General features: G+C 39.6%; 5 non-coding genes across 5 annotated transcripts; all 5 read right to left on the reverse strand.

Annotated features, from left to right (window-relative positions):
• Window positions 1-8762: 8762 nt before the first annotated feature.
• Window positions 8763-8835, reverse strand: TRNAR-UCG (transfer RNA arginine (anticodon UCG)). The gene has a single exon. It is a non-coding gene; the product is annotated as a tRNA-Arg (tRNA).
• A 3096-nt stretch (window positions 8836-11931) lies between these two features.
• TRNAR-UCG (transfer RNA arginine (anticodon UCG)) lies at window positions 11932-12004 on the reverse strand. The gene has a single exon. It is a non-coding gene; the product is annotated as a tRNA-Arg (tRNA).
• A 2922-nt stretch (window positions 12005-14926) lies between these two features.
• On the reverse strand, window positions 14927-14999 carry TRNAR-UCG (transfer RNA arginine (anticodon UCG)). The gene has a single exon. It is a non-coding gene; the product is annotated as a tRNA-Arg (tRNA).
• A 4687-nt stretch (window positions 15000-19686) lies between these two features.
• TRNAR-UCG (transfer RNA arginine (anticodon UCG)) lies at window positions 19687-19759 on the reverse strand. The gene has a single exon. It is a non-coding gene; the product is annotated as a tRNA-Arg (tRNA).
• Window positions 19760-25924: 6165 nt separating this feature from the next.
• On the reverse strand, window positions 25925-25997 carry TRNAR-UCG (transfer RNA arginine (anticodon UCG)). Its single transcript has one exon. It is a non-coding gene; the product is annotated as a tRNA-Arg (tRNA).
• Between the last annotated feature and the right edge of the window lie 1861 nt (window positions 25998-27858).

Below are 27858 nucleotides of genomic sequence, written 5' to 3' on the forward strand. Positions count from 1 at the left end.
GGGAGGATTTTTGTTATCACCTCAGATGGGACTTTAACCCACAATCCCTGGCTTAGGAGGCCAGTGCCTTATCCGTTAGGCACTGAGGCACACATGCGTAGCTGTTTTCTAGAGGCATTATTTAAATGTATTCTATGGTCAGACACCGGTGTGTGCACACAGGGCATTTCTCACTTCTCTCTACAAGTAAACTTCCCATTTTCATCCTCTTCCATCCCCGACTTTAACGCTCTCTTCTATGCTATAATGGAGACTTTGCAATTTTAGCAAGTGGAGAGAAATTGGAGAACCACTTTCGACTCCACACTTCTTCTTCACTTACTTCTTTTCTCAATATACTGGGCTTAGAAAATGGTATCAAGCCATCCTTATCATCAGCAGGACACGGAAAGAGGCACCAAGTCTCCCATCCAAGTTCAACCACACTCTGCAACTTAACCATTGCACTACAAATTAGGCAACGGGGGCATCAGCAAAGGCAGCCAATGTGCCGATCCTTTATACATTTTGTGTAGTACTTTTCTTACTCGGAGGCAAAATCAGCACTTTAACTGCCCAAATCATACAAATTTTACACATGTAGCACTCTATGCACACATAGGCACATACCTTGCAGTTCTTCTACACACACTTAAGCTAAAAACCCATTCTGTCACTTCAAAATTCTGCAAACCTATTACATATTCAGTGCGTCGGCATAGAAGCACTTTTTAATGCCACTAAAATGCACAAGTAGTTAGACTGAAGATGCAACCTGAATGTACTCCACTTTATTAATGATTAGTAATGAGAAAGTGAGGACTACAAGAGTATTGGAAAATACTTTTTCCACTCAGAATGTAAAGCAGATTGTGTGACCATTGGCCAAAAACGACCACAAGGGACTTGAACCCTCAATCTTCTGATCTGAAGTCAGACGCCTTATCCATTAGGCCACGCGGTCATCCGTTCACCTGAGGTGATTTTTATCATGTAGGTGGTATGCATGGATGGAGAACATATTATTGAAAGGTATTCAGGTTTACATCCCATAGTGTTCTTTCAGCTCTTTTCGCTGGAAGCACTTTTTTGGAATCTATATATTGAGAATTTTATGAGTACGATATGCTTTTGTTTTCCTTTTTGCATACAAACCTCTTTCCTCATGAGTTTAAAGCTCATTTGTGTGCTCTACATAGCTCTGGACGTTTCCAGATGTGGAGTGAAACTGTTTTGAAAGTAGTACAAATTGCTCCTTCCTGCATATGCTATTTTTTCACTCTCACATAGGTTGTATCAGTTTTATGAATCCTGGCTTGACCTATTCAAGTAGCTGAAAGCCTGTCACCACCTCTAGAAACAAGATTCACACCAATCCAATTCAAATCATTTTTTCCAAAGGAATATGTTCTAGCCGGTCAAAAATGCATGTCACAAAAATAGGCATTTAAAAATATACTTTACAGTTTCAGAACACTAACATGACTGTGAAGTGTATACAAGTAAAATGGGACTGTTTCAAAGTACCTAATAAACTTGTGAGAGGAAGCATGTAATAAATCTACCTAATTTTCTGGAAAAGAAAGAGGGAGGATTTTTGTTATCACCTCGGATGGGACTTGAACCCACAATCCCTGGTTTAGGAGGCCAGTGCCTTATCCATTAGGCCACTGAGACACACATGCATAGCTCTTTTCTAGAGGCAATATTTAAATGTATTCTATGGTCAGACACCGGTGTGTGCACACAGGGCATTTCTCACTTCTCTCTATAAGTAAACTTCCCATTTTCATCCTCTTCCATCCCCGACTTTAACGCTCTCTTCTATGCTATAATGGAGACTTTGCAATTTTAGCAAGTGGAGAGAAATTGGAGAACCACTTTCGACTCCACACTTCTTCTTCACTTACTTCTTTTCTCAATATACTGGGCTTAGAAAATGTTATCAAGCCATCCTTATCATCAGCAGGACACGGAAAGAGGCACCAAGTCTCCTGACCAAGTTCAACCACACTCTGCAACTTAACCATTGCACTACAAATTAGGCAACGGGGGCATCAGCAAAGGCAGCCAATGTGCCGATCCTTTATACATTTTGTGTAGTACTTTTCTTACTCGGAGGCAAAATCAGCACTTTAACTGCCCAAATCATACAAATTTTACACATGTAGCACTCTATGCACACATAGGCACATACCTTGCAGTTCTTCTACACACACTTAAGCTAAAAACCCATTCTGTCACTTCAAAATTCTGCAAACCTATTACATATTCAGTGCGTCGGCATAGAAGCACTTTTTAATGCCACTAAAATGCACAAGTAGTTAGACTGAAGATGCAACCTGAATGTACTCCACTTTATTAATGATTAGTAATGAGAAAGTGAGGACTACAAGAGTATTGGAAAATACTTTTTCCACTCAGAATGTAAAGCAGATTGTGTGACCATTGGCCAAAAACGACCACAAGGGACTTGAACCCTCAATCTTCTGATCTGAAGTCAGACGCCTTATCCATTAGGCCACGCGGTCATCCGTTCACCTGAGGTGATTTTTATCATGTAGGTGGTATGCATGGATGGAGAACATATTATTGAAAGGTATTCAGGTTTACATCCCATAGTGTTCTTTCAGCTCTTTTCGCTGGAAGCACTTTTTTGGAATCTATATATTGAGAATTTTATGAGTACGATATGCTTTTGTTTTCCTTTTTGCATACAAACCTCTTTCCTCATGAGTTTAAAGCTCATTTGTGTGCTCTACATAGCTCTGGACGTTTCCAGATGTGGAGTGAAACTGTTTTGAAAGTAGTACAAATTGCTCCTTCCTGCATATGCTAATTTTTCACTCTCACATAGGTTGTATCAGTTTTATGAATCCTGGCTTGACCTATTCAAGTAGCTGAAAGCCTGTCACCACCTCTAGAAACAAGATTCACACCAATCCAATTCAAATCATTTTTTCCAAAGGAATATGTTCTAGCCGGTCAAAAATGCATGTCACAAAAATAGGCATTTAAAAATATACTTTACAGTTTCAGAACACTAACATGACTGTGAAGTGTATACAAGTAAAATGGGACTGTTTCAAAGTACCTAATAAACTTGTGAGAGGAAGCATGTAATAAATCTACCTAATTTTCTGGAAAAGAAAGAGGGAGGATTTTTGTTATCACCTCGGATGGGACTCGAACCCACAATCCTTGGTTTAGGAGGCCAGTGCCTTATCCATTATGCCACTGAGACACACATGCATAGCTCTTTTCTAGAGGCAATATTTAAATGTATTCTATGGTCAGACACCGGTGTGTGCACACAGGGCATTTCTCACTTCTCTCTATAAGTAAACTTCCCATTTTCATCCTCTTCCATCCCCGACTTTAACACTCTCTTCTATGCTATAATGGAGACTTTGCAATTTTAGCAAGTGGAGAGAAATTGGAGAACCACTTTCGACTCCACACTTCTTCTTCACTTACTTCTTTTCTCAATATACTGGGCTTAGAAAATGTTATCAAGCCATCCTTATCATCAGCAGGACACGGAAAGAGGCACCAAGTCTCCTAAACAAGTTCAACCACACTCTGCAACTTAACCATTGCACTACAAATTAGGCAACGGGGGCATCAGCAAAGGCAGCCAATGTGCCGATCCTTTATACATTTTGTGTAGTACTTTTCTTACTCGGAGGCAAAATCAGCACTTTAACTGCCCAAATCATACAGATTTTACACATGTAGCACTCTATGCACACATAGGCACACAACTTGCAGTTCTTCTACACACACTTAAGCTAAAACCCATTCTGTCACGTCAAAATTCTGCAAACCTATTACATATTCAGTGCGTCGGCATAGAAGCACTTTTTAATGCCACTAAAATGCACAAGTAGTTAGACTGAAGATGCAACCTGAATGAGTTTACAGTATGTACTCCACTTTATTAATGATTAGTAATGAGAAAGTGAGGACTACAAGAGTATTGGAAAATACTTTTTCCACTCTGAATGTAAAGCAGATTGTGTGACCATTGGCCAAAAACAACCACGAAGGGACTCGAACCCTCAATTTTCTGATCCGAAGTCAGACGCCTTATCCATTAGGCCACGCAGTCATCCGTTCACCTGAAATGATTTTTATCATGTAGGTGGTATGCATGGATGGAGAACATATTATTGAAAGGTATTCAGGTTTACATCCCATAGTGTTCTTTCAGCTCTTTTAGCTGGAAGCACTTTGTTGGAATCTATATATTGAGAATTTTATGAGTACGATATGCTTTTGTTTTCCTTTTTGCATACAAACCTCTTTCCTCATGAGTTTAAAGCTCATTTGTATGCTCTACATAGCTCTGGACGTTTCCAGACGTGGAGTGAAACTGTTTTGAAAGTAGTACAAATTGCTCCTTCCTGCATATGCTAATTTTTCACACTCACATAGGTTGTATAAGTTTTATGAATCCTGGCTTGACCTATTCAAGTAGCTGAAAGCCTGTCACCACCTCTAGAAACAAGATTCACACCAATCCAATTCAAATCATTTTTTCCAAAGGAATATGTTCTGGCCGGTCGAAAATGCATCTCACAAAAATATGCATTTAAAAATATACTTTGCAGTTTCAGAACACTAACATGACTGTGAAGTGTACACAAGTAAAATGGGACCGTTTCAAAGTACCTAATCCCTCATAAACTTCTGAGAGGAAGCATGTAATAAATCTACCTAATTTTCTGGAAAAGAAAGAGGGAGGATTTTTGTAATCACCTCAGATGGGACTCAAACCCACAATCCCTGGCTTAGGAGGTCAGTGCCTTATCCATTAGGCCACTGAGGCACACATGCATAGCTCTTTTCTAGAGGCATTATTTAAATGTATTCTATGGTCAGACACTGGTGTGTGCACACAGGGCATTTCTCACTTCTCTCTATAAGTAAACTTCCCATTTTCATCCTCTTCCATCCCCGACTTTAACGCTCTCTTCTATGCTATAATGGAGACTTTGCAATTTTAGCAAGTGGAGAGAAATTGGAGAACCACTTTCGACTCCACACTTCTTCTTCACTTACTTCTTTTCTCAATATACTGGGCTTAGCAAATGGTATCAAGCCATCCTTATCATCAGCAGGACACGGAAAGAGGCACCAAGTCTCCTAACCAAGTTCAACCACACTCTGCAACTTAACCATTGAACTACAAATTAGGCAACAGGGGCATCAGCAAAGGCAGCCAATGTGCCGATCCTTTATACATTTTGTGTAGTACTTTTCTTACTCGGAGGCAAAATCAGCACTTTAACTGCCCAAATCATACAGATTTTACACATGTAGCACTCTATGCACACATAGGCACACACCTTGCAGTTCTTCTACACACACTTAAGCTAAAACCCATTGTCACGTCAAAATTCTGCAAACCTATTACACATTCAGTGCGTCGGCATAGAAGCACTTTTTAATGCCACTAAAATGCACAAGTAGTTAGACTGAAGATGCAACCTGAATGAGTTTACAGTATGTACTCCACTTTATTAATGATTAGTAATGAGAAAGTGAGGACTACAAGAGTATTGGAAAATACTTTTTTCACTCTGAATGTAAAGAAGATTGTGTGACCATTGGCCAAAAACAACCACGAAGGAACTCGAACCCTCAATCTTCTGATCCGAAGTCAGACGCCTTATCCATTAGGCCACGCAGTCATCCGTTCACCTGAGATGATTTTTATCATCTAGGTGGTATCCATGGATGGAGAACATATTATTGAAAGGTATTCAGGTTTACATCCCATAGTGTTCTTTCAGCTCTTTTCGCTGGAAGCACTTTTTTGGAATCTATATATTGAGTAAATTATGAGTACGATATGCTTTTGTTTTCCTTTTTGCATACAAACCTCTTTCCTCATGAGTTTAAAGCTCATTTGTATGGTCTACATAGCTCTGGATTTTTCCAGACGTGGAGTGAAACTGTTTTGAAAGTAGGACAAATTGCTCCTTCCTGCATATGCTAATTTTTCACACTCACATAGGTTGTATAAGTTTTATGAATCCGGGCTTGACCTATTCAAGTAGCTGAAAGCCGGTCACCACCTCTAGAAACTACATTCACACCAATCCAATTCAAATCATTTTTTCCAAAGGAATATGTTCTGGCCGGTTGAAAATGCATCTCACAAAAATAGGCATTTAAAAATATACTTTGCAGTTTCAGAACACTAACATGACTGTGAAGTGTACACAAGTAAAATGGGACCGTTTCAAAGTACCTAATCCCTCATAAACTTCTGAGAGGAAGCATTTAATAAATCTACCTCATTTTCTGGAAAAGAAAGAGGGAGGATTTTTGTTATCACCTCAGATGGGACTTGAACCCACAATCCCTGGCTTAGGAGGCCAGTGCCTTATCCGTTAGGCACTGAGGCACACATGCGTAGCTGTTTTCTAGAGGCATTATTTAAATGTATTCTATGGTCAGACACCGGTGTGTGCACACCGGGCATTTCTCACTTCTCTCTACAAGTAAACTTCCCATTTTCATCCTCTTCCATCCCCGACTTTAACGCTCTCTTCTATTCTATAATGGAGACTTTGCAATTTTAGCAAGTGGAGAGAAATTGGAGAACCACTTTCGACTCCACATTTCTTCTTCACTTACTTCTTTTCTCAATATACTGGGCTTAGAAAATGGTATCAAGCCATCCTTATCATCAGCAGGACAAGGAAAGAGGCAACAAGTCTCCTATCCAAGTTCAACCACACTCTGCAACTTAACCATTGCACTACAAATTAGGCAACGGGGGCATCAGCAAAGGCAGCCAATGTGCTGATCCTTTATACATTTTGTGTAGTACTTTTCTTACTCGGAGGCAAAATCAGCACTTTAACTGCCCAAATCATACAAATTTTACACATGTAGCACTCTATGCACACATAGGCACATACCTTGCAGTTCTTCTACACACACTTAAGCTAAAAACCCATTCTGTCACTTCAAAATTCTGCAAACCTATTACATATTCAGTGCGTCGGCATAGAAGCACTTTTTAATGCCACTAAAATGCACAAGTAGTTAGACTGAAGATGCAACCTGAATGTACTCCACTTTATTAATGATTAGTAATGAGAAAGTGAGGACTACAAGAGTATTGGAAAATACTTTTTCCACTCAGAATGTAAAGCAGATTGTGTGACCATTGGCCAAAAACGACCACAAGGGACTTGAACCCTCAATCTTCTTATCCGAAGTCAGACGCCTTATCCATTAGGCCACGCAGTCATCCGTTCACCTGAGGTGATTTTTATCATGTAGGTGGTATGCATGGATGGAGAACATATTATTGAAAGGTATTCAGGTTTACATCCCATAGTGTTCTTTCAGCTCTTTTCGCTGGAAGCACTTTTTTGGAATCTATATATTGAGAATTTTATGAGTACGATATGCTTTTGTTTTCCTTTTTGCATACAAACCTCTTTCCTCATGAGTTTAAAGCTCATTTGTATGCTCTACATAGCTCTGGAAATTTCCAGACGTGGAGTGAAACTGTTTTGAAAGTAGTACAAATTGCTCCTTCCTGCATATGCTAATTTTTCACACTCACATAGGTTGTATAAGTTTTATGAATCCTGGCTTGACCTATTCAAGTAGCTGAAAGCCTGTCACCACCTCTAGAAACAAGATTCACACCAATCCAATTCAAATAATTTTTTCCAAAGGAATATTTTCTGGCCGGTCGAAAATGCATCTCACAAAAATAGGCATTTAAAAATATACTTTACAGTTTCAGAACACTAACATGACTGTGAAGTGTACACAAATAAATGGGACTGTTTCAAAGTACCTAATACCTCATAAACTTCTGAGAGGAAGCATGTAATAAATCTACCTAATTTTCTGAAAAAGAAAGAGGGAGGATTTTTGTTATCACCTCAGACTAGGACTCAAACCCACAATCCCTGGCTTAGGATGCCAGTGCCTTATCCATTAGGCCACTGAGACACACATGCATAGTGTTTTTCTAGAGGCATTATTTAAATGTATTCTATGGTCAGACACCGGTGTGTGCACACAGGGCATTTCTCACTTCTCTCTATAAGTAAACTTCCCATTTTCATCCTCTTCCGTCCCCGACTTTAACGCCCTCTTCTATGCTATAATGGAGACTTTGCAATTTTAGCAAGTGGAGAGAAATTGGAGAACCACTTTCGCCGCCACACTTCTTCTTCACTTTCTTCTTTTCTCAATATACTGGGCTTAGCAAATGGTATCAAGCCATCCTTATCATCAGCAGGACACGGAAAGAGGCACCAAGTCTCCTAACCAAGTTCAACCACACTCTGCAACTTAACCATTGCACTACAAATTAGGCAACGGGGGCATCAGCAAAGGCAGACAATGTGCCGATCATTTATACATTTTGTGTAGTACTTTTCTTACTCGGAGGCAAAATCAGCACTTTAACTGCCCAAATCATACAGATTTTACCAATGTAGCACTCTATGCACACATAGGCACACACCTTGCAGTTCTTCTATACACACTTAAGCTAAAACCCATTCTGTCACGTCAAAATTCTGCAAACCTATTACATATTCAGTGCATCGGCATAAAAGCACTTTTTAATGCCACTAAAATGCACAAGTAGTTAGACTGAAGATGCAACCTGAATGAGTTTACAGTATGTACTCCACTTTATTAATTATTAGTAATGAGAAAGTGAGGACTACAAGAGTATTGGAAAATACTTTTTTCACTCTGAATGTAAAGAAGATTGTGTGACCATTGGCCAAAAATGACCACGAAGGGACTTGAACCCTCAATCTTCTGATCCGAAGTCAGACGCCTTATCCATTAGGCCACGCGGTCATCCGTTCACCTGAGATGATTTTTATCATGTAGGTGGTATGCATGGATGGAGAACATATTATTGAAAGGTATTCAGGTTTACATCCCATAGTGTTCTTTCAGCTCTTTTCGCTGGAAGCACTTTTTTGGAATCTATATATTGAGAATTTTATGAGTACGATATGCTTTTGTTTTCCTTTTTGCATACAAACCTCTTTCCTCGTGAGTTTAAAGCTCATTTGTGTGCTCTACATAGCTCTGGACGTTTCCAGATGTGGAGTGAAACTGTTTTGAAAGTAGTACAAATTGCTCCTTCCTGCATATGCTAATTTTTCACACTCACATAGGTTGTAGCAATTTTATGAATCCTGGCTTGACCTATTCAAGTAGCTGAAAGCCTGTCTCCACCTCTAGAAACAAGATTCACACCAATCCAATTCAAATCATTTTTTCCAAAGGAAAATGTTCTAGCCGGTCAAAAATGCATCTCACAAAAATAGGCATTTAAAAATATACTTTACAGTTTCAGAACACTAACATGACTGTGAAGTGTACACAAGTAAAATGGGACTGTTTCAAAGTACCTAATAAACTTGTGAGAGGAAGCATGTAACAAATCTACCTAATTTTCTGGAAAAGAGAGAGGGAGGATTTTTTGTTATCACCTCAGATGGGACTTGAACCCACAATCCCTGGCTTAGGAGGTCAGTGCCTTATCCGTTAGGCACTGAGGAACAAATGCATAGCTCTTTTCTAGAGACATTATTTAAATGTATTCTATGGTCAGACACCGGTGTGTGCACACAGGGCATTTCTCACTTCTCTCTATAAGTAAACTTCCCATTTTCATCCTCTTCCATCCCCGACTTTAACGCTCTCTTCTATGCTATAATGGAGACTTTGCAATTTTAGCAAGTGGAGAGAAATTGGAGAACCACTTTCGACTCCACACTTCTTCTTCACTTACTTCTTTTCTCAATATACTGGGCTTAGGAAATGGTATCAAGCCATCCTTATCATCAGCAGGACACGGAAAGAGGCACCAAGTCTCCTAACCAATTTCAACCACACTCTGCAACTTAACCATTGCACTACAAATTAGGCAACGGGGGCATCAGCAAAGGCAGCCAATGTGCCGATCTATTATACATTTTGTGTAGTACTTTTCTTACTCGGAGGCAAAATCAGCACTTTAACTGCCCAAATCATACAGATTTTACACATATAGCACTCTATGCACACATAGGCACACACCTTGCAGTTCTTCTACACACACTTAAGCTAAAAACCCATTGTGTCACGTCAAAATTCTGCAAACCTATTACATATTCAGTGCGTCGGCATAGAAGCACTTTTTAATGCCACTAAAATGCACAAGTAGTTAGACTGAAGATGCAACCTGAATGAGTTTACAGTATGTACTCCACTTTATTAATGATTAGTAATGAGAAAGTGAGGACTACAAGCGTATTGGAAAATACTTTTTCCACTCTGAATGTAAAGCAGAATGTGTGACCATTGGCCAAAAACGACCACGAAGGGACTCGAACCCTCAATCTTCTGATCCGAAGACAGACGCCTTATCCATTAGGCAACGCGGTCATCCGTTCACCTGAGATGATTTTTATCATCTAGGTGGTATCCATGGATGGAGAACATATTATTGAAAGGTATTCAGGTTTACATCCCATAGTGTTCTTTCAGCTCTTTTAGCTGGAAGCACTTTTTTGGAATCTACATATTGAGAATTTTATGAGTACGATATGCTTTTGTTTTCCTTTTTGCATACAAATCTCTTTCCTCATGATTTTAAAGCTAATTTGTATGCTCTACATAGCTCTGGACGTTTCCAGACGTGGAGTGAAACTGTTTTGAAAGTAGTACAAATTGCTCCTTCCTGCATATGCTAATTTTTCACACTCACATAGGTTGTATAAGTTTTATGAATCCTGGCTTGACCTATTCAAGTAGCTGAAAGCCTGTCACCACCTCTAGAAACAAGATTCACACCAATCCAATTCAAATCATTTTTTCCAAAGGAATATGTTCTGGCCGGTCGAAAATGCATCTCACAAAAATAGGCATTTAAAAATATACTTTGCAGTTTCAGAACACTAACATGACTGTGAAGTGTACACAAGTAAAATGGGACCGTTTCAAAGTACCTAATCCCTCATAAACTTCTGAGAGGAAGCATGTAATAAATCTACCTAATTTTCTGGAAAAGAAAGAGGGTGGATTTTTGTTATCACCTCAGATGGGACTCAAACCCACAATCCCTGGCTTAGGAGGCCAGTGCCTTATCCATGAGGCCACTGAGGCACACATGCATAGCTCTTTTCTAGAGGCATTATTTAAATGTATTCTATGGTCAGACACCGGTGTGTGCACACAGGGCATTTCTCACTTCTCTCTATAAGTAAACTTTCCATTTTCATCCTCTTCCATTCCCGACTTTAACGCTCTCTTCTATGCTATAATGGAGACTTTGCAATTTTAGCAAGTGGAGAGAAATTGGAGAACCACTTTGGACTCCACACTTCTTCTTCACTTACTTCTTTTCTCAATATACTGGGCTTAGAAAATGGTATCAAGCCATCCTTATCATCAGCAGGACACGGAAAGAGGCACCAAGTCTCCTAACCAAGTTCAACCACACTCTGCAACTTAACCATTTCACTACAAATTAGGCAACGGGGGCATCAGCAAAGGCAGCCAATGTGCCGATCCTTTATACATTTTTTGTAGTACTTTTCTTACTCGGAGGCAAAATCAGCGCTTTAACTGCCCAAATCATACAGACTTTACACATGTAGCACTCTATGCACACATAGGCACACACCTTGCAGTTCTTCTACACACACTTAAACTAAAAACCCATTCTGTCACGTCAAAATTCTGCAAACCTATTACATAATCAGTGCGTCGGCATAGAAGCACTTTTTAATGCCACTAAAATGCACAAGTAGTTAGACTGAAGATGCAACCTGATTGAGTTTACAGTATGTACTCCACTTTATTAATGATTAGTAATGAGAAAGTGAGGACTACAAGAGTATTGGAAAATAATTTTTCCACTCTGAATGTAAAGCAGATTGTGTGACCATTGGCCAAAAATGACCACGAAGGGACTTGAACCCTCAATCTTCTGATCCGAAGTCAGACGCCTTATCCATTAGGCCACGCGGTCATCCATTCACCTGCGATGATTTTTATCATGTAGGTGGTATGCATGGATGGAGAACATATTATTGAAAGGTATTCAGGTTTACATCCCATAGTGTTCTTTCAGCTGGAAGCACTTTTTTGGAATCTATATATTGAGAATTTTATGAGTACTATATGCTTTTGTTTTCCTTTTTGCATACAAACCTCTTTCCTCATGAGTTTAAAGCTCATTTGTGTGCTCTACATAGCTCTGGACGTTTCCAGACGTGACCTATTCAAGTAGCTGAAAGCCTGTCACCACCTCTAGAAACAAGATTCACACCAATCCAATTCATATCATTTTTTCCAAAGGAATATGTTCTGGCCGGTCGAAAATGCATCTCACAAAAATAGGCATTTAAAAATCTACTTTGCAGTTTCAGAACACTAACATGACGGTGAAGTGTACACAAGTAAAATGGGACCGTTTCAAAGTACCTAATCCCTCATAAACTTCTGAGAGGAAGCATGTAATAAATCTACCTAATTTTCTGGAAAAGAAAGAGGAAGGATTTTTGTTATCACCTCAGATGGGACTTGAACCCACAATCCCTGGCTTAAGAGGCCAGTGCCTTATCCATTAGGCCACTGAGGCACACATGCATAGCTCTTTTCTATAGGCATTAATCAAATGTATTCTATGGTCCGACACCTGTGTGTGCACACAGGGCATTTCTCACTTCTCTCTATAAGTAAACTTCCCATTTTCATCCTCTTCCATCCCCGACTTTAACGCTCTCTTCTATGCTATAATGGAGACTTTGCAATTTTAGCAAGTGGAGAGAAATTGGAGAACCACTTTCGACTCCACACTTCTTCTTCACTTACTTCTTTTCTCAAAATACTGGGCTTAGAAAATGTTATCAAGCCATCCTTATCATCAGCAGGACACGGAAAGAGGCACCAAGTCTCCTAACCAAGTTCAACCACACTCTGCAACTTAACCGTTGCACTACAAATTAGGCAAAGGGGGCATCAGCAAAGGCAGCCAATGTGCCGATCCTTTATACATTTTGTGTAGTACTTTTCTTACTCTGAGGCAAAACCAGCACTTTAACTGCCCAAATCATACAGATTTTACACATGTAGCACTCTATGCACACATAGGCACACACCTTGCAGTTCTTCTACACACTTAAGCTAAAAACCCATTCTGTCACGTCAAAATTCTGCAAACCTATTACATATTCAGTGCGTCGGCATAGAAGCACTTTTTAATGCCACTAAAATGCACAAGTAGTTAGACTGAAGATGCAACCTGAATGAGTTTACAGTATGTACTCCACTTTATTATTGATTAGTAATGAGAAAGTGAGGACTACAAGAGTATTGGAAAATACTTTTTCCACTCTGAATGTGAAGCAGATTGTGTGACCATTGGCCGAAAACAACCACGAAGGGACTCGTACCCTCAATTTTCTGATCCGAAGTCAGACGCCTTATCCATTAGGCCACGCGGTCATCTGTTCCCCTGAGATGATTTTTATCATGTAGGTGGTATGCATGGATGGAGAACATATTATTGAAAGGTATTCAGGTTTACATCCCATAGTGTTCTTTCAGCTCTTTTCGCTGGAAGCACTTTTTTGGAATCTATATATTGAGAATTTTATGAGTATGATATGCTTTTGTTTTCCTTTTTGCATACAAACCTCTTTCCTCATGAGTTTAAAGCTCATTTGTATGCTCTACATAGCTCTGGACGTTTCCAGACGTGGAGTGAAACTGTTTTGAAAGTAGTACAAATTGCTCCTTCCTGCATATGCTAATTTTTCACACTCACATAGGTTGTATAAGTTTTATGAATCCTGGCTTGACCTATTCAAGTAGCTGAAAGCCTGTCACCACCTCTAGAAACAAGATTCACACCAATCCAATTCATATCATTTTTTCCAAAGGAATATGTTCTGGCCGGTCGAAAATGCATCTCACAAAAATAGGCATTTAAAAATGTACTTTGCAGTTTCAGAACTGAGAGGAAGCATGTAATAAATCTACCTAATTTTCTGGAAAAGAAAGAGGGAGGATTTTTGTTATCTCCTCAGATGGGACTCTAACCCACAATCCCTGGCTTAGGAGGCCAGTGCCTTATCCATTAGGCCACTGAGGTACACAGGCTTAGCTCTATTCTATAGGCATTATTTAAATGTATTCTATGGTCAGACACCTGTGTGTGCTCACAGGGCATTTCTCACTTCTCTCTATAAGTAAACCTCCCATTTTCATCCTCTTCCATCCCCGACTTTAACGCTCTCTTCTATGCTATAATGGAGACTTTGCAATTTTAGCAAGTGGAGAGAAATTGGAGAACCACTTTCGACTCCACACTTCTTCTTCACTTACTTCTTTTCTCAATATACTGGGCTTAGAAAATGTTATCAAGCCATCCTTATCATCAGCAGGACACGGAAAGAGGCACCAAGTCTCCTAACCAAGTTCAACCACACTCTGCAACTTAACCATTGCACTACAAATTAGGCAACGGGGGCATCAGCAAAGGCAGCCAATGTGCCGATCCTTTATAGATTTTGTGTAGTACTTTTCTTACTCGGAGGCAAAATCAGCACTTTAACTGCCCAAATCATACAGATTTTACACATGTAGCACTCTATGCACACATAGGCACACACCTTGCAGTTCTTCTACACACACTTAAGCTAAAAACCCATTCTGTCACGTCAAAATTCTGCAAACCTATTATATATTCAGTGAATCGGCATAGAAGCACTTTTTAATGCCACTAAAATGCACAAGTAGTTAGACTGAAGATGCAACCTGAATGAGTTTACAGTATGTACTCCACTTTATTAATGATTAGTAATGAGAAAGTGAGGACTACAAGAGTATTGGAAAAGACTTTTTCCACTCTGAATGTAAAGCAGATTGTGTGACCATTGGCCAGAATTGACCACAAAGGGACTTGAACCCTCAATCTTCTGATTCGAAGTCAGACGCCTTATCCATTAGGCCACGCGGTCATCCGTTCACCTGAGATGATTTTTATCATGTAGGTGGTATGCACGGATGGAGAACATATTATTGAAAGGTATTCAGGTTTACATCCCATAGTGTTCTTTCAGCTCTTTTCGCTGGAAGCACTTTTTTGGAATCTATATATTGAGTATTTTATGAGTACGATATGCTTTTGTTTTCCTTTTTGCATACAAACCTCTTTCCTCATGAGTTTAAAGCTCATTTGTATGGTCTACATAGCTCTGGACGTTTCCAGACGTGGAGTGAAACTGTTTTGAAAGTAGGACAAATTGCTCCTTCCTGCATATGCTAATTTTTCACACTCACATAGGTTGTATAAGTTTTATGAATCCTGGCTTGACCTATTCAAGTAGCTGAAAGCCTGTCACCACCTCTAGAACAAGATTCACACCAATCCAATTCAAATCATTTTTTTCAAAGGAATATGTTCTGGCCGGTCGAAAATGCATCTCACAAAAATAGGCATTTAAAAATATACTTTGCAGTTTCAGAACACTAACATGACTGTGAAGTGTACACAAGTAAAATGGGACCGTTTCAAAGTACCTAATCCCTCATAAACTTCTGAGAGGAAGCATTTAATAAATCTACCTAGTTTTCTGGAAAAGAGAGAGGGAGGATTTTTTGTTATCACCTCAGATGGGACTTGAACCCACAATCCCTGGCTTAGGAGGTCAGTGCCTTATCCGTTAGGCACTGAGGAACACATGCATAGCTCTTTTCTAGAGGCATTATTTAAATGTATTCTATGGTCAGACACCGGTGTGTGCACACAGGGCATTTCTCACTTCTCTCTATAAGTAAACTTCCCATTTTCATCCTCTTCCATCCCCGACTTTAACGCTCTCTTCTATGCTATAATGGAGACTTTGCAATTTTAGCAAGTGGAGAGAAATTGGAGAACCACTTTCGACTCCACACTTCTTCTTCACTTACTTCTTTTCTCAATATACTGGGCTTAGAAAATGGTAACAAGCCATCCTTCTCATCAGCAGGACACGGAAAGAGGCACCAAGTCTCCTATCCAAGTTCAACCACACTCTGCAACTTAACCATTGCACTACAAATTAGGCAACGGGGGCATCAGCAAAGGCAGCCAATGTGCTGATCCTTTATACATTTTGTGCAGTACTTTCCTTACTCGGAGGCAAAATCAGCACTTTAACTGCCCAAATCATACAAATTTTACACATGTAGCACTCTATGCACACATAGGCACATACCTTGCAGTTCTTCTACACACACTTAAGCTTAAAACCCATTCTGTCACTTCAAAATTCTGCAAACCTATTACATATTCAGTGCGTCGGCATAGAAGCACTTTTTAATGCCACTAAAATGCACAAGTAGTTAGACTGAAGATGCAACCTGAATGAGTTTACAGTATGTACTCCACTTTATTAATGATTAGTAATGAGAAAGTGAGGACTACAAGAGTATTGGAAAATACTTTTTCCACTCTGAATGTAAAGCAGATTGTGTGACCATTGGCCAAAAATAACCACGAAGGGACTCGAACCCTCAATTTTCTGATCCGAAGTCAGAAGCCTTATCGATTAGGCCACGCAGTCATCCGTTCACCTGAGATGATTTTTATCATGTAGGTGGTATGCATGGATGGAGAACATATTATTGAAAGGTATTCAGGTTTACATCCCATAGTGTTCTTTCAGCTCTTTTCGCTGGAAGCACTTTTTTGGAATCTATATATTGAGAATTTTATGAGTACGATATGCTTTTGTTTTCCTTTTTGTATACAAACCTCTTTCCTCATGAGTTTAAAGCTCATTTGTGTGCTCTACATAGCTCTGGACGTTTCCAGACGTGGAGTGAAACTGTTTTGAAAGTAGTACAAATTGCTCCTTCCTGCATATGCTAATTTTTCACACTCACATAGGTTGTATAAGTGTTATGAATCCTGGCTTGACCTATTCAAGTAGCTGAAAGCCTGTCACCACCTCTAGAAACAAGATTCACACCAATCCAATTCAAATCATTTTTTCCAAAGGAATATGTTCTGGCCGGTCGAAAATGCATCTCACAAAAATAGGCATTTAAAAATCTACTTTGCAGTTTCAGAACACTAACATGACTGTGAAGTGTACACAAGTAAAATGGGACCGTTTCAAAGTACCTAATCCCTCATAAACTTCTGAGAGGAAGCATGTAATAAATCTACCTAATTTTCTGGAAAAGAAAGAGGGAGTATTTTAGTTATCACCTCAGATGGGACTTGAACCCACAATCCCTGGCTTAGGAGGCCTGTGACTTATCCATTAGGCCACTGAGGCACACATGCACAGCTCTTTTCTATAGGCATTATTTAAATGTATTCTAAGTCCGACACCTGTGTGTGCACACAGGGCATTTCTCACTTCTTTCTATAAGTAAACTTCCCATTTTCATCCTCTTCCATCCCCGACTTTAACGCTCTCTTCTATGCTATAATGGAGACTTTGCAATTTTAGCAAGTGGAGAGAAATTGGAGAACCACTTTCGACTCCACACTTCTTCTTCACTTACTTCTTTTCTCAATATACTGGGCTTAGAAAATGTTATCAAGCCATCCTTATCATCAGCAGGACACGGAAAGAGGCACCAAGTCTCCTAACCAAGTTCAACCACACTCTGCAACTTAACCATTGCACTACAAATTAGGCAACGGGGGCATCAGCAAAGGCAGCCAATGTGCCGATCCTTTATACATTTTGTGTAGTACTTTTCTTACTCGGAGGCAAAATCAGCACTTTAACTGCCCAAATCATACAGATTTTACACATGTAGCACTCTATGCACACATAGGCACACACCTTGCAGTTCTTCTACACACTTAAGCTAAAAACCCATTCTGTCACGTCAAAATTCTGCAAACCTATTACATATTCAGTGCGTCGGCATAGAAGCACTTTTTAATGCCACTAAAATGCACAAGTAGTTAGACTGAAGATGCAACCTGAATGAGTTTACAGTATGTACTCCACTTTATTATTGATTAGTAATGAGAAAGTGAGGACTACAAGAGTTTTGGAAAATACTTTTTCCACTCTGAATGTGAAGCAGATTGTGTGACCATTGGCCGAAAACAACCACGAAGGGACTCGTACCCTCAATTTTCTGATCCGAAGTCAGACGCCTTATCCATTAGGCCACGCGGTCATCTGTTCCCCTGAGATGATTTTTATCATGTAGGTGGTATGCATGGATGGAGAACATATTATTGAAAGGTATTCAGGTTTACATCCGATAGTGTTCTTTCAGCTCTTTTCACTGGAAGCACTTTTTTGGTATCTATATATTGAGAATTTTATGAGTACGATATGCTTTCGTTTTCCTTTTTGCATACAAACCTCTTTCCTCATGAGTTTAAAGCTCATTTGTATGCTCTACATAGCTCTGGACGTTTCCAGACGTGGAGTGAAACTGTTTTGAAAGTAGTACAAATTGCTCCTTCCTGCATATGCTAATGTTTCACACTCACATAGGTTGTATAAGTTTTATGAATCCTGGCTTGACCTATTCAAGTAGCTGAAAGCCTGTCACCACCTCTAGAAACAAGATTCACACCAATCCAATTCAAATCATTTTTTCCAAAGGAATATGTTCTGGCCGGTCGAAAATGCATCTCACAAAAATAGGCATTTAAAAATCTACTTTACAGTTTCAGAACTCTAACATGACTGTGAAGTGTACACAAGTAAAATGGGACCGTTTCAAAGTACCTAATCCCTCATAAACTTCTGAGAGGAAGCATGTAATAAATCTACCTAATTTTCTGGAAAAGAAAGAGGGTGGATTTTTGTTATCACCTCAGATGGGACTCAAACCCACAATCCCTGGCTTAGGAGGCCAGTGCCTTATCCATGACGCCACTGAGGCACACATGCATAGCTCTTTTCTAGAGGCATTATTTAAATGTATTCTATGGTCAGACACCGGTGTGTGCACACAGGGCATTTCTCACTTCTCTCTATAAGTAAACTTCCCATTTTCATCCTCTTCCATCCCCGACTTTAACGCTCTCTTCTATGCTATAATGGAGACTTTGCAATTTTAGCAAGTGGAGAGAAATTGGAGAACCACTTTGGACTCCACACTTCTTCTTCACTTACTTCTTTTCTCAATATACTTGGCTTAGAAAATGGTATCAAGCCATCCTTATCATCAGCAGGACACGGAAAGAGGCACCAAGTCTCCTAACCAAGTTCAACCACACTCTGCAACTTAACCATTTCACTACAAATTAGGCAACGGGGGCAGCAGCAAAGGCAGCCAATGTGCCGATCCTTTATACATTTTTTGTAGTACTTTTCTTACTCGGAGGCAAAATCAGCGCTTTAACTGCCCAAATCATACAGACTTTACACATGTAGCACTCTATGCACACATAGGCACACACCTTGCAGTTCTTCTACACACACTTAAACTAAAAACCCATTCTGTCACGTCAAAATTCTGCAAACCTATTACATAATCAGTGCGTCGGCATAGAAGCACTTTTTAATGCCACTAAAATGCACAAGTAGTTAGACTGAAGATGCAACCTGATTGAGTTTACAGTATGTACTCCACTTTATTAATGATTAGTAATGAGAAAGTGAGGACTACTAGAGTATTGGAAAATAATTTTTCCACTCTGAATGTAAAGCAGATTGTGTGACCATTGCCCAAAAATGACCACGAAGGGACTTGAACCCTCCATCTTCTGATCCGAAGTCAGACGCCTTATCCATTAGGCCACGCGGTCATCCATTCACCTGCGATGATTTTTATCATGTAGGTGGTATGCATGGATGGAGAACATATTATTGAAAGGTATTCAGGTTTACATCCCATAGTGTTCTTTCAGCTGGAAGCACTTTTTTGGAATCTATATATTGAGAATTTTATGAGTACTATATGCTTTTGTTTTCCTTTTTGCATACAAACCTCTTTCCTCATGAGTTTAAAGCTCATTTGTGTGCTCTACATAGCTCTGGACGTTTCCAGACGTGACCTATTCAAGTAGCTGAAAGCCTGTCACCACCTCTAGAAATAAGATTCACACCAATCCAATTCATATCATTTTTTCCAAAGGAATATGTTCTGGCCGGTCGAAAATGCATCTCACAAAAATAGGCATTTAAAAATCTACTTTGCAGTTTCAGAACACTAACATGACGGTGAAGTGTACACAAGTAAAATGGGACCGTTTCAAAGTACCTAATCCCTCATAAACTTCTGAGAGGAAGCATGTAATAAATCTACCTAATTTTCTGGAAAAGAAAGAGGAAGGATTTTTGTTATCACCTCAGATGGGACTTGAACCTACAATCCCTGGCTTAAGAGGCCAGTGCCTTATCCATTAGGCCACTGAGGCACACATGCATAGCTCTTTTCTATAGGCATTAATCAAATGTATTCTATGGTCCGACACCTGTGTGTGCACACAGGGCATTTCTCACTTCTCTCTATAAGTAAACTTCCCATTTTCATCCTCTTCCATCCCCGACTTTAACGCTCTCTTCTATGCTATAATGGAGACTTTGCAATTTTAGCAAGTGGAGAGAAATTGGAGAACCACTTTCGACTCCACACTTCTTCTTCACTTACTTCTTTTCTCAAAATACTGGGCTTAGAAAATGTTATCAAGCCATCCTTATCATCAGCAGGACACGGAAAGAGGCACCAAGTCTCCTAACCAAGTTCAACCACACTCTGCAACTTAACCATTGCACTACAAATTAGGCAACGGGGGCATCAGCAAAGGCAGCCAATGTGCCGATCCTTTATACATTTTGTGTAGTACTTTTCTTACTCTGAGGCAAAACCAGCACTTTAACTGCCCAAATCATACAGATTTTACACATGTAGCACTCTATGCACACATAGGCACACACCTTGCAGTTCTTCTACACACTTAAGCTAAAAACCCATTCTGTCACGTCAAAATTCTGCAAACCTATTACATATTCAGTGCGTCGGCATAGAAGCACTTTTTAATGCCACTAAAATGCACAAGTAGTTAGACTGAAGATGCAACCTGAATGAGTTTACAGTATGTACTCCACTTTATTATTGATTAGTAATGAGAAAGTGAGGACTACAAGAGTATTGGAAAATACTTTTTCCACTCTGAATGTGAAGCAGATTGTGTGACCATTGGCCGAAAACAACCACGAAGGGACTCGTACCCTCAATTTTCTGATCCGAAATCAGACGCCTTATCCATTAGGCCACGCGGTCATCCGTTCACCTGAGATGATTTTTATCATGTAGGTGGTATGCACGGATGGAGAACATATTATTGAAAGGTATTCAGGTTTACATCCCATAGTGTTCTTTCAGCTCTTTTCGCTGGAAGCACTTTTTTGGAATCTATATATTGAGTATTTTATGAGTACGATATGCTTTTGTTTTCCTTTTTGCATACAAACCTCTTTCCTCATGAGTTTAAAGCTCATTTGTATGGTCTACATAGCTCTGGACGTTTCCAGACGTGGAGTGAAACTGTTTTGAAAGTAGGACAAATTGCTCCTTCCTGCATATGCTAATTTTTCACACTCACATAGGTTGTATAAGTTTTATGAATCCTGGCTTGACCTATTCAAGTAGCTGAAAGCCTGTCACCACCTCTAGAACAAGATTCACACCAATCCAATTCAAATCATTTTTTCCTAAGGAATATGTTCTGGCCGGTCGAAAACGCATCTCACAAAAATAGGCATTTAAAAATATACTTTGCAGTTTCAGAACACTAACATGACTGTGAAGTGTACACAAGTAAAATGGGACCGTTTCAAAGTACCTAATCCCTCATAAACTTCTGAGAGGAAGCATTTAATAAATCTACCTAGTTTTCTGGAAAAGAGAGAGGGAGGATTTTTTGTTATCACCTCAGATGGGACTTGAACCCACAATCCCTGGCTTAGGAGGTCAGTGCCTTATCCGTTAGGCACTGAGGAACAAATGCATAGCTCTTTTCTAGAGACATTATTTAAATGTATTCTATGGTCAGACACCGGTGTGTGCACACAGGGCATTTCTCACTTCTCTCTATAAGTAAACTTCCCATTTTCATCCTCTTCCATCCCCGACTTTAACGCTCTCTTCTATGCTATAATGGAGACTTTGCAATTTTAGCAAGTGGAGAGAAATTGGAGAACCACTTTCGACTCCACACTTCTTCTTCACTTACTTCTTTTCTCAATATACTGGGCTTAGCAAATGGTATCAAGCCATCCTTATCATCGGCAGGACACGGAAAAAGGCACCAATTCTCCTAACCAAGTTCAACCACACTCTGCAACTTAACCATTGCACTACAAATTAGGCAACGGGGGCATCAGCAAAGGCAGCCAATGTGCCGATCCTTTATACATTTTGTGTAGTACTTTTCTTACTCGGAGGCAAAATCAGCACTTTAACTGCCCAAATCATACAGATTTTACACATGTAGCACTCTATGCACACATAGGCACACACCTTGCAGTTCTTCTACACACACTTAAGCTAAAACCCATTCTGTCACGTCAAAATTCTGCAAACCTATTACATATTCAGTGCGTCGGCATAGAAGCACTTTTTAATGCCACTAAAATGCACAAGTAGTTAGACTGCAGATGCAACCTGAATGAGTTTACAGTATGTACTCCACTTTATTAATGATTAGTAATGAGAAAGTGAGGACTACAAGAGTATTGGAAAATACTTTTTCCACTCAGAATGTAAAGCAGATTGTGTGACCATTGGCCAAAAACGACCACAAGGGACTTGAACCCTCAATCTTCTGATCTGAAGTCAGACGCCGTATCCATTAGGCCACGCGGTCATCCGTTCACCTGAGGTGATTTTTATCATGTAGGTGGTATGCATGGATGGAGAACATATTATTGAAAGGTATTCAGGTTTACATCCCATAGTGTTCTTTCAGCTCTTTTCGCTGGAAGCACTTTTTTGGAATCTATATATTGAGAATTTTATGAGTACGATATGCTTTTGTTTTCCTTTTTGCATACAAACCTCTTTCCTCATGAGTTTAAAGCTCATTTGTATGCTCTACATAGCTCTGGACGTTTCCAGACGTGGAGTGAAACTGTTTTGAAAGTAGTACAAATTGCTCCTTCCTGCATATGCTAATTTTTCACACTCACATAGGTTGTATAAGTTTTATGAATCCTGGCTTGACCTATTCAAGTAGCTGAAAGCCTGTCACCACCTCTAGAAACAAGATTCACACCAATCCAATTCAAATAATTTTTTCCAAAGGAATATTTTCTGGCCGGTCGAAAATGCATCTCACAAAAATAGGCATTTAAAAATATACTTTACAGTTTCAGAACACTAACATGACTGTGAAGTGTACACAAATAAATGGGACTGTTTCAAAGTACCTAATACCTCATAAACTTCTGAGAGGAAGCATGTAATAAATCTACCTAATTTTCTGAAAAAGAAAGAGGGAGGATTTTTGTTATCACCTCAGACTGGGACTCAAACCCACAATCCCTGGCTTAGGATGCCAGTGCCTTATCCATTAGGCCACTGAGACACACATGCATAGCGCTTTTCTAGAGGCATTATTTAAATGTATTCTATGGTCAGACACCGGTGTGTGCACACAGGGCATTTCTCACTTCTCTCTATAAGTAAACTTCCCATTTTCATCCTCTTCCATCCCCGACTTTAACGCTCTCTTCTATGCTATAATGGAGACTTTGCCATTTTAGCAAGTGGAGAGAAATTGGAGAACCACTTTCGACTCCACACTTCTTCTTCACTTACTTCTTTTCTCAATATACTGGGCTTAGCAAATGGTATCAAGCCATCCTTATCATCAGCAGGACACGGAAAGAGGCACCAAGTCTCCTAACCAAGTTCAACCACACTCTGCAACTTAACCATTGCACTACAAATTAGGCAGCGGGGGCATCAGCAAAGGCAGCCAATGTGCCGATCCTTTATACATTTTGTGTAGTACTTTTCTTACTCAGAGGCAAAATCAGCACTTTAACTGCCCAAATCATACAGATTTTACCAATGTAGCACTCTATGCACACATAGGCACACACCTTGCAGTTCTTCTACACACACTTAAGCTAAAACCCATTCTGTCACGTCAAAATTCTGCAAACCTATTACATATTCAGTGCGTCAGCATAGAAGCACTTTTTAATGCCACTAAAATGCACAAGTAGTTAGACTGAAGATGCAACCTGATTGAGTTTACAGTATGTACTCCACTTTATTAATGATTAGTAATGAGAAAGTGAGGACTACAAGAGTATTGGAAAATAATTTTTCCACTCTGAATGTAAAGCAGATTGTGTGACCATTGGCCAAAAACGAACACGAAGGGACTTGAACCCTCAATCTTCTGATCCGAAGTCAGACGCCTTATCCATTGGGCCACACGGTCATCCGTTCACCTGCGATGATTTTTATCATGTAGGTGGTATGCATGGATGGAGAACATATTATTGAAAGGTATTCAGGTTTACATCCCATAGTGTTCTTTCAGCTCTTTTCGCTGGAAGCACTTTTTTGGAATCTATATATTGAGAATTTTATGAGTACTATATGCTTTTGTTTTCCTTTTTGCATACAAACCTCTTTCCTCATGAGTTTAAAGCTCATTTGTGTGCTCTACATAGCTCTGGACGTTTCCAGACTTGGAGTGAAACTGTTTTGAAAGTAGTACAAATTGCTCCGTCCTGCATATGCTAATTTTTCACACTCACATAGGTTGTATACGTTTTATGAATCCTGGCTTGACCTATTCAAGTAGCTGAAAGCCTGTCACCACCTCTAGAAACAAGATTCACACCAATCCAATTCAAATCATTTTTTCCAAAGGAATATGTTCTGGCCGGTCGAAAATGCATCTCACAAAAATAGGCATTTAAAAATCTACTTTACAGTTTCAGAACTCTAACATGACTGTGAAGTGTACACAAGTAAAATGGGACCGTTTCAAAGTACCTAATCCCTCATAAACTTCTGAGAGGAAGCATGTAATAAATCTACCTAATTTTCTGGAAAAGAAAGAGGGTGGATTTTTGTTATCACCTCAGATGGGACTCAAACCCACAATCCCTGGCTTAGGAGGCCAGTGCCTTATCCATGACGCCACTGAGGCACACATGCATAGCTCTTTTCTAGAGGCATTATTTAAATGTATTCTATGGTCAGACACCGGTGTGTGCACACAGGGCATTTCTCACTTCTCTCTATAAGTAAACTTCCCATTTTCATCCTCTTCCATCCCCGACTTTAACGCTCTCTTCTATGCTATAATGGAGACTTTGCAATTTTAGCAAGTGGAGAGAAATTGGAGAACCACTTTGGACTCCACACTTCTTCTTCACTTACTTCTTTTCTCAATATACTTGGCTTAGAAAATGGTATCAAGCCATCCTTATCATCAGCAGGACACGGAAAGAGGCACCAAGTCTCCTAACCAAGTTCAACCACACTCTGCAACTTAACCATTTCACTACAAATTAGGCAACGGGGGCAGCAGCAAAGGCAGCCAATGTGCCGATCCTTTATACATTTTTTGTAGTACTTTTCTTACTCGGAGGCAAAATCAGCGCTTTAACTGCCCAAATCATACAGACTTTACACATGTAGCACTCTATGCACACATAGGCACACACCTTGCAGTTCTTCTACACACACTTAAACTAAAAACCCATTCTGTCACGTCAAAATTCTGCAAACCTATTACATAATCAGTGCGTCGGCATAGAAGCACTTTTTAATGCCACTAAAATGCACAAGTAGTTAGACTGAAGATGCAACCTGATTGAGTTTACAGTATGTACTCCACTTTATTAATGATTAGTAATGAGAAAGTGAGGACTACAAGAGTATTGGAAAATAATTTTTCCACTCTGAATGTAAAGCAGATTGTGTGACCATTGCCCAAAAATGACCACGAAGGGACTTGAACCCTCCATCTTCTGATCCGAAGTCAGACGCCTTATCCATTTGGCCACGCGGTCATCCATTCACCTGCGATGATTTTTATCATGTAGGTGGTATGCATGGATGGAGAACATATTATTGAAAGGTATTCAGGTTTACATCCCATAGTGTTCTTTCAGCTGGAAGCACTTTTTTGGAATCTATATATTGAGAATTTTATGAGTACTATATGCTTTTGTTTTCCTTTTTGCATACAAACCTCTTTCCTCATGAGTTTAAAGCTCATTTGTGTGCTCTACATAGCTCTGGACGTTTCCAGACGTGACCTATTCAAGTAGCTGAAAGCCTGTCACCACCTCTAGAAATAAGATTCACACCAATCCAATTCATATCATTTTTTCCAAAGGAATATGTTCTGGCCGGTCGAAAATGCATCTCACAAAAATAGGCATTTAAAAATCTACTTTGCAGTTTCAGAACACTAACATGACGGTGAAGTGTACACAAGTAAAATGGGACCGTTTCAAAGTACCTAATCCCTCATAAACTTCTGAGAGGAAGCATGTAATAAATCTACCTAATTTTCTGGAAAAGAAAGAGGAAGGATTTTTGTTATCACCTCAGATGGGACTTGAACCTACAATCCCTGGCTTAAGAGGCCAGTGCCTTATCCATTAGGCCACTGAGGCACACATGCATAGCTCTTTTCTATAGGCATTAATCAAATGTATTCTATGGTCCGACACCTGTGTGTGCACACAGGGCATTTCTCACTTCTCTCTATAAGTAAACTTCCCATTTTCATCCTCTTCCATCCCCGACTTTAACGCTCTCTTCTATGCTATAATGGAGACTTTGCAATTTTAGCAAGTGGAGAGAAATTGGAGAACCACTTTCGACTCCACACTTCTTCTTCACTTACTTCTTTTCTCAAAATACTGGGCTTAGAAAATGTTATCAAGCCATCCTTATCATCAGCAGGACACGGAAAGAGGCACCAAGTCTCCTAACCAAGTTCAACCACACTCTGCAACTTAACCATTGCACTACAAATTAGGCAACGGGGGCATCAGCAAAGGCAGCCAATGTGCCGATCCTTTATACATTTTGTGTAGTACTTTTCTTACTCTGAGGCAAAACCAGCACTTTAACTGCCCAAATCATACAGATTTTACACATGTAGCACTCTATGCACACATAGGCACACACCTTGCAGTTCTTCTACACACTTAAGCTAAAAACCCATTCTGTCACGTCAAAATTCTGCAAACCTATTACATATTCAGTGCGTCGGCATAGAAGCACTTTTTAATGCCACTAAAATGCACAAGTAGTTAGACTGAAGATGCAACCTGAATGAGTTTACAGTATGTACTCCACTTTATTATTGATTAGTAATGAGAAAGTGAGGACTACAAGAGTATTGGAAAATACTTTTTCCACTCTGAATGTGAAGCAGATTGTGTGACCATTGGCCGAAAACAACCACGAAGGGACTCGTACCCTCAATTTTCTGATCCGAAATCAGACGCCTTATCCATTAGGCCACGCGGTCATCCGTTCACCTGAGATGATTTTTATCATGTAGGTGGTATGCACGGATGGAGAACATATTATTGAAAGGTATTCAGGTTTACATCCCATAGTGTTCTTTCAGCTCTTTTCGCTGGAAGCACTTTTTTGGAATCTATATATTGAGTATTTTATGAGTACGATATGCTTTTGTTTTCCTTTTTGCATACAAACCTCTTTCCTCATGAGTTTAAAGCTCATTTGTATGGTCTACATAGCTCTGGACGTTTCCAGACGTGGAGTGAAACTGTTTTGAAAGTAGGACAAATTGCTCCTTCCTGCATATGCTAATTTTTCACACTCACATAGGTTGTATAAGTTTTATGAATCCTGGCTTGACCTATTCAAGTAGCTGAAAGCCTGTCA

This window comes from Triturus cristatus, chromosome 4_1 (assembly GCF_964204655.1).
Source record: "Triturus cristatus chromosome 4_1, aTriCri1.1, whole genome shotgun sequence".
In the NCBI taxonomy this organism is placed as follows: Eukaryota; Metazoa; Chordata; class Amphibia; order Caudata; family Salamandridae; genus Triturus; species Triturus cristatus.